The sequence below is a fragment of the Erigeron canadensis genome, chromosome 5, assembly GCF_010389155.1.
Source record: "Erigeron canadensis isolate Cc75 chromosome 5, C_canadensis_v1, whole genome shotgun sequence".
NCBI classification, from domain to species: Eukaryota; Viridiplantae; Streptophyta; class Magnoliopsida; order Asterales; family Asteraceae; genus Erigeron; species Erigeron canadensis.
This window is the reverse complement of record NC_057765.1, coordinates 40,965,208-40,973,923: the sequence shown is the minus strand read 5'-3', so window position 1 is coordinate 40,973,923 and position 8,716 is coordinate 40,965,208. Positions and strand designations below refer to the sequence as shown.

At 32.5% G+C, this 8,716-nt stretch overlaps 1 pseudogene; it reads left to right on the top strand.

The window, feature by feature from the left end:
• Positions 1-3,920: 3,920 nt before the first annotated feature.
• LOC122600496 lies at positions 3,921-8,167 on the top strand (annotated as a pseudogene).
• Positions 8,168-8,716: the final 549 nt, after the last annotated feature.

Below are 8,716 nucleotides of genomic sequence, written 5' to 3'. Positions count from 1 at the left end.
ATTATTATTATCCAAATACTATTTATATTAATATTTATAGAATAAGTCTAATTATATTATATTTTATTTTTATCAATAATTTACATTTTTTACTCTCATTAAGTATTTAATTTATAATTATTATGTTTTGTAGTTATCAATTTGAGAATTTTATAACCTCAACATAGTATGTCATATAATTAACTTATTAAATCATATAATATACGGATAATTTAGAAAGGGAGATTTTCATGTATGTCCCATTTTAAAGACATAATTATATATATGTCCAAAACATGCTTTAAAAGCATTGTATTTATGCATTAAAAACTTACACCTAAGACATGTATGTAATTATGTCTTTAAAATGGAATATATATGAAATTTTCCCATTTAAAAATATGTTATGACAAAGTTATTTAGATAATGGGATTTAAAAGACAATGCATAAGTTATTAATGTTTTTTAAAAAAATATAAAGACATGTGTTTTTTTTAAAGAAAAAAACATTATAAAGTAACAAAACTAAAAATGCAATACATTTTAAGAATTAAAGTGAATTAAATAGTAAAATTTAAGAAAGAATTTGGGGATGACTAATAAACTATTTTTATAAAATGGTGATATCATAATAATTTTTCTTTTATTTAATATGGATATTTATAATCTTTATATCTTGTGATAAAGGATTATTGATAACTTTAAAAATTTTAGTGATATTAATAATGAGATCCATAAAACTTATACTTGTTCCTATTAAATCAAGAAATTATAACTTTTGTCCCTTAAATCTGTAAATTTTCACACACTTAATTTATTAAAATAATATAAAAAGAAAGAAACCTAAAGTGGGCAATTTCTTCTTTTGATCACTTAGCCTAACGACTTCAGTTTTTTTTTTTCGTTATGCCATCACGTAAGAGCAAATTCATCTAAACACCTTTAGAATACAAAGTTAAAAATGACATACATGAAAGATGAAAAGTGAAATTTCATATTCAATTATCATCATCTGCAAGAACATTTATGATTTTTCAATACTCAAAAAAATATGTATTTTTGTTGTAATTTTATCACTGCCACTATATATATAAAGTCAAATCCAAATCAAGCAAATACCAACTTTGTGTTTATATACATTCCAACAAGATTTAGGATCATAATCTACAACTTTTGAAATAGAAAGGACACCATTGATTAGTACAAGAATTTCCATTTTTCATACATGAAAATTAGTTTAAAAATAATTCAATTACCTTTAATGAACTTCTTTTATAAGAAGGGCTGTAAGAAAATACTCAATTTGTCTTTAATGAACTAATTTACATTCTAAAATATAATCTTACTAATTTTCAGCTTAAATTCTTATTAAAATTTTTCATTACCACACTTTACTTAAATCTATAATCAACCTATTACCTACCCCAATAGTCGCCACGATCACTAGACTGCTGTCGTCATTGTCACCATACATTTGCGCGGTAAAGTGTTAAACATTAGATAATGATGATAATGAAAAAGCTATTACCATCTCACCACCGTTCGCCATCATGGTTGTTATTTGTTTACCATAAGATCAAAACATAAAAATTTCGAGTTCAAGTGGAATTCGTAATCTTTTAATTTGTAAAATTTAGGCTATGTTTGGCACACGCTTTTCAAGAGTTTTAGTTTTTATTTTAAACTAAAAACTCTTAAAGTGTTAAAAAGCTTTGTTTGGATACAACTAGCTTTAGCTTTTACTTGAAAGAAAAAGCTTTAAAATGAAACGCTACTTGAAGTAGCGTTTCAAGAGCTTTAGCTTTTCGATGAAACTTGTAATCCAAAAAGTAACACAAATACCTCTTGAAGTTGTAGCTACAGCTATCATATCAAACACTTTAAAAAAATAAAAGCTTTAGGCTATAGCTAACCGCTTCGTTAATAAGCTATAACTTATGGTTCCAACTAAAAGCTACAACTACCGGCTAAAGGTTTTTTTTTTTTTTGTGTCAAGCATACCCTATTTTGTCCCTTTGAACATCTGCCAACATATTTCTTTCTTATTTTTTCCATAACTAGCATGGTGTCCGTGCAAATGCAGCGGTAGTCATGTCGGCAACGACGTGGTGAGGGTGACTGTTGTGGTAGAGGTGGCGTCAAATGGAGTAGATCAATGACGGATCCAGAGATTTGAATAAAGGGGGGCACAAAAAAAAAATTCAAACTGAAAACTATGTAGTCTGGTTCGTAAAAATAAATCATGTTCTCATCTCCAAGCATAAAGTTGTATGAGTTTAATTCGAATAACATATAATGTATTGTGGCTTCTGTTCCCATCTATGTTTAGAGAGGTTTGAATTTGCATAGTTAAATTCAAAATTTTATAAATAATTTAAATTCTATACATGTTGAAACAAGAAAATTGTAACTAAGTTAGAAAAAATAGTTCGTAAAAATAAATCATGTTCTCAATCTCCAAGCATAAAGTTGTATGAGTTCAATTCGAATAACATATAATGTATTGTGGCTTCTGTTCCCATCTATGTTTAGAAAGGTTTGAATTTGCATAGTTAAATTCAAAATTTTATAAATAATTTAAATTCTATACATGTTAAAACAAGAAAATTGTAACTAAGTTAAAGAAAATAGATACCAACCTAGCTATTTATTGGAATTTGAAGAGGAGAAACGCTTGACATCACTTCATAACACAAGGAAAATATCCGTGAAAAACGTTTTTGTTCGTTCAATTGTAGGATTTTTTAAAGATCAATTGTGTCTTGTGGATGTGGGTTTAAGGGTCTAGTTAATTTAGGTTGGACCTAATGTGTAAAAAAAAAAAACATTATGGGGTATTTGAGAGTGGGCCTTCCCCACCTACTTACACTTTTCATCGGGTAGATAATTGATATAAAAGTAATTGATATAAAAGGTTAATAGAAATATCTTAAAAGATTAAAGGTTGCTAGTATAATTAACCATTAAGGGCATTTAAAATAATTTTTCTCATGTAAGGGCTATTTCTTTTATAATACACGAGAGTAAGTACCCGCGCGTTGCAGCGGTGAGATGTTGGAGGTGATAGGTCATAAAATGTGATAAGTCATAGAGTGTGATAGTCAAATGCTTTAACCGTACGGTTTCCGCCTTCGGATTTAAAAATTGGTCGAAAGTATATCGAATGACATCTCTAATGAAAGAGCATGGGATTTTAAGAACACCCATACAATTTTTATAATTTATCGATGTACGGTTTTTGAGATAAAATATTTTGAATGAATCAGAGGAATAAATGATTTATGGAGGAGTGAGAAAAAATATGTTTGGTTAAGATTTGAAGAGAGAAAAATTATTAGGTAAATATAGAATAGATATGGGGCATTTTGGAAAAGCAATGCATATAGATAATACATCTATATCTATACTATATTAATAAACAAACTACATTCCCTTCTTTTCAACTCTTTACCTTCAAAATACCCAAAATATCCTTAATTTTCAACACAATCATAACTCATACACTCAAACTATCAAATATATCCCTAAAATATTTTACATCCATATTTATCCAAACTATCTATCTCTTTTATTAATTAATTTAAATATTTCCACCTAATATCTTTATAATATTTACAAAAGATACATTCCATAACCATAAAATAACTACACTACCATTTACGTCAATTACTTTTAGATTAATAACCACATTGTTACTACCACCGTCACTAGCACCACCCATTGCCGCCACCGCCGCGCAATGTACCTATCTCGTTATAGATAATTAATCCTAATAAATAAGGGAAGTGATATATCTATAACGATTTTTTGTCATTCATAACAAATATATATATTATACTGTACAACTATCTAAAACATAAATGGTTGTGAGTGGCTAAAAGTTGTTATAAATATATCACTTCCCACAAAGTGTTGCTGTTGAATAAAAAATTGCGCCATTTCCTTTCTGTCAAATGTCAAAACCATATTTAGTTAAAACCATATTCTCATTAATCATTCAAATCCCACCTCATTAATTCTCCCCAATTTATCCAAAACCCCCCAAATTTTCCAGAATTCCCAAATTCATCTTTTCTCAATTCAATCCAATTCGACCCAAGTTCTAAACTTTCATACCATTCAATTGTTATTCGAAATGACCCATGAAAATAATGGTCCAATTGCGCACTCTAAGGTGGGATTTGATGATGATTCTAAGCCTGATTACGTCATCATTACGTCACCCGATGGAAGCGGCAGTGGCGGTGGCTTGATTCCGGTGGACGGTGCTGCTGCTGCTGGTGAAATTATCAGTATATGGTGGTCGTTTTGGTGGTGGGGGAAGTTTGTTTTCTTGATTGTGTTTTTGGCGTTTTTAGCTTTTTGTTTCTTTGTTTGGATTGGACCCTATGTGATGGAAAAGGTGCATATCTATATCTATATCTATATCTGTTTATATATAATTACATTTCAATTATATCACAATAGATGCCTTATAAGCCAACTTTGGCGTCCATATATTAACACCTTGTTTAGAAACCATGCACTTTGTGTCGTTTGTAATTAGGTGAATGTCTGTTTTAGCCTGTTTAGAAGGGTTAGGTGTTTGGAAATGTTTTAAACGAAAATCTTGAAATCTATTGTATCTGTTTAGCTTAGAATGCGCCTAGAATGTGTTGGTAACATTGTATGTATATATTTGGTGGTACTTTTGCTGACGTGTCATCTTATCATGAGTCTCTAAAAGTACAACCGGATACATACAATGACAGTATATGAAAGTTGGATACACAATAAGCATTCTAAGTTGGATCGAATAGAGAACGAAGTTGAATACATTGCCAAACACTTATCACTTTCTAATTAATATTGTTTCGTATTACTCTTTAGTGTAGAAGCAGATATAATGCGGAACTTGGTAAACATCTTGAAAGTTATAAGACAAACTAAAATAGTAACTTGGACGATTGTTTTGGAAGAAAAGAAGTAGTAATAAGAACGAATGATTTTATGGTAGACTTAAGAATTTGTCATATTGTTTTACAGTTTTATAAATATCTATGGAAAATTGTTAAAGTTCGAGTTTCAAGTATTGTGTGTGGAAGATGTTTTTCAGGAGATTATACCTATCTTAAACTGGGAGACTGGGACATTCAGCAAGCCGGTGTTAGCACTTATAATATATGCTTCGGTTGCGTTATTCCCTACTAAACTCATACCATCAACACCCTCAATGAGAATTGCAGGAATGAGTTTTGGCTATGGTTTGGGATTTCTGTTGATAATGAGTGGTGTCAGTATTGGTGTATCACTTCCTTAATTCCTTGGTTCCCTATATTATCACAAGATTCAAGTAAGTTTTCTCCTTTCGTTAGGATTAGTTTATTCATCTCCATGGATGATGATTTAAGGTGGGATTTTTTTTGGTTTGTCATGCAGGGGTGGCTAGAAAGATATCCAAAGAAAGCATCAATTATAAGATTAGCAGGTGAAGGAGATTCGTATGATCAGTTCAGAGCTGTCACGTTATTAAGGATATCACCGTTTCCATATGCGTTATACAATTATTGTGCGGTGGTGACTGATGTTAGGTTTGTGCCTTATTTGTGTGGAACATTGGTCGGAATGGTGCCAGAAGTTCTTGTGGCAATTTACACGTAAGATATCTCTTTCTTCGTGTTCATGTGCTTGTTTACTTGATTTTGGATATGCCTATCTGGGTGATATGATATCATTAATCTGATCAATCTTTGGAGATATAAATTCATCTAAATTGAACATTCATATAGCGTTTACCTTGTCCTTTTAATTTCTTACTCCAAATGCATATATGTATGGACTATAACTGGATTTTGTGACGAGGAGGCTTCATGTGCCTTTAAATTTGGTTTGCTCTTGATCCGTGTATCGAGGAAGATACCGTTAGTTATAGATATCTGAAGACATACAGAGAATCATATTAGTCTACCTAAGTTCTACGGAACGGGTATGGGTATTGTTAGTGTCTATTTGTTTCAAAAGCTTGAATAACTTATCAAGAGAATCGTTAGGCGAACCTATAAGTTGACTGAAGGATACTGGTTAATTAGATATAAGCCCCAGGAGATATTACCCATTGTCTAAGTAAAGATAGTTAGAAATTCCCTAAGAGTTGTTGAGATTTCTTACTAACATATATGATCATTTAGAAATAAGCCTATGTTTGTGTTAGTTTCCTTTTTCTTTAACCGGATTTGTTTAGTTTTTTAACAATCTTTACCATATGTCAAAGCTTTATGAGTGAGACATTAGGGTTACTATATTATATATAAGTATATCATGTTATTGTTGAAATATGAGTCAAGTTTTCTGATGTAGCAGTTTATGGGGTTGTAGCCCTTGAGCATACTTTAAGCCACTGCTAAACCTTCAACTGGTAAAGTTTCAAACTTTCATACAATTCAAAAATGACCGATGAAAATAATGGTCCAATTGCGCACATAAAGGTAGGATTTGATGATTATTCTAAGCCTGATTACGTCATCATTACGTCACCGGATGGAATTGGTGTAGCGGTGGCGGTGGTTTGATTCCAGTGGACGGTGCTGCTGCTACTGCTACTGCTGGTGAAATTATTAGTATATGGTGATGTTGGATATTTTAGTGTAATTGGGTTAACTTGTTTGATCAATAACGTCATAATAATACATCATATAGGATTGGTGGTGCGGAGTGCACGCCTATTTGAATTTATTATGACCTTAGGGGCGAAGCCCCTAAGGTACGGGGGTCCGGGGGCAGCGCCCCTGGGAGCGGGGTCCAAGGGGCGGCAGCCCTGGCGGGGTCCAAGGGGCAGAGCCCCTGGCTGGGGTCGAGCTTAAGGGACCAAAAGTGACAACTCGAATTATCCATGTAATTAACTGCCGTTTAGGCAGTTATGGACCAATTTATCTATATCAATATCCCGTAAGGCATAATTTGATCATTCTTTTCTTATCTCTTTTATGGTTCCTTTCTCTAAAAAAAAACACACAGAACATTCTTAATTCTCTGAATTGTATCCGATTGAATAGTTTGGGTGAACCGCCAAATTGATTCAATCTGAAAGTGATTACACGCCTTTCAGAGTTTGATTATATCCACTTGTCTGTTCGTTATTCACGAATTTCCCCAACAGGTGATCATTTTAGTGGTGGGAGAAGTTTGTTTTCTTGATTGTGTTTTTGGCGTCAGTATATGGTGGTTGTTAGGTGTTGGAAATGTGAATATATCCAAATATAGGGTATATGTTAAAAAGCAAAAAACATATAAGCAAAGGTTTGTGCTTGTGTCTGTGTGTCTTGGTGTGAGTGTGTGAGTATGAGTTTGAGCGTATGTGAATATATCCAAATATAGGGTATATGTCAATAAGCAATAAACATATAATTATGTAAAATCTTGCAAACTGGAGTTTTAAGATTAAAGTGGCACAAAATAAAGTAGTGTACTGTGTACTGTTTGTGTAAAGACCTTACCTACACTAGTGTTCTAATTTCCATGCCCATTATAGGGGATTTTCATGTCCCCACCAGACGAGACATCTTCCATACTGTTTTCTTTATACAACTGATGATAGTCTATTCTATGTTCTTTGCTTGGTTTTTCAGGGGTATAATGATTCGAACCTTGGCAGATGCTTCAAAAGAACAGAGGACACTTGCACCGCTTCAGATCGTTCCCTGCTTGTGGGTTTGTCTCAACGAATGTTACCACCATTATATAGTTGCAGTTTATGCCAAAAAGCGGCTTCGTGAGTTGCAGGATCATGAAGAGCATATGCTATTGTTAGAGTAACATGACGGTTTGATTCCTTGAAACTTGAGAGGGTAGAGGCCTTTTGTAACCCTTTTTCCTGCTTCTCAAGCCATATTGGCGCGTAAAGGTGAAACCATGGCAAACTCGTGAAACTAGTAACCAAAAAAAGTTTGTACAACAGAATTTGGCAATCTCCGTTTTTGTTTTACTTCTTGTAAATGTTCTTCCCTTGTATATAATAGGTTTTCAATATTCATATATAGGCTTAGGGAGGTTGCTTCTAACATCTAACTAGACTATTCTTGGTATCGTTGAAGCGATAAATGCTTTTAGAGTTTTAGGTGGAAGAAAAGTTGTTCGGCTCCGATATCAATAATAGAAGGGATTCAGAAGTTTTGAATTTGGCTATCAATAATAAAGGATGTTTTGAATTTTATCTTTTCGTGGGGGGATTGATGATATGATCTAAACAAAAATATTAATTAACAAGACTAGGTAGTGAAATAAATTGAGAGTTGGTCCTATGTTATGTTGCTATTGTGTGCATATACTCCATATAGCCCTTAAAATACGATACCCAATCATTAGTTACAGACTGCCATACCTTTACTCAGGATAAAGGGATTGCATTTACAATCCAGCAAAGGTTTATGGATGTGTGGACATGTACATGTGTGTTTGTGTGTGCCTGTGTGTGTGTGTCATGGTGCGAGTGTGTGAGTTTGAGTGTGAGTGTACGACTGTACGTGAATATATCCTTGAAATCTGAAGTTAAAAAGCATTCTTCTATTTTGTTAAAAAGCATATAAGCATGTAAAACCTTGAAATCTGAAGTTTTAGATTAAAGTGGGACCAAAAAAAAGTTTGTACAACAGAAATTGGCAATCTTTTATTTTGTTTCACTTATTGTAAACGTTTTTTCCTTTTTTTTTTTGAAAAGTTAAACGTTTTTTCCTTGACACCTTCACTTTTTGCTATCGATTTT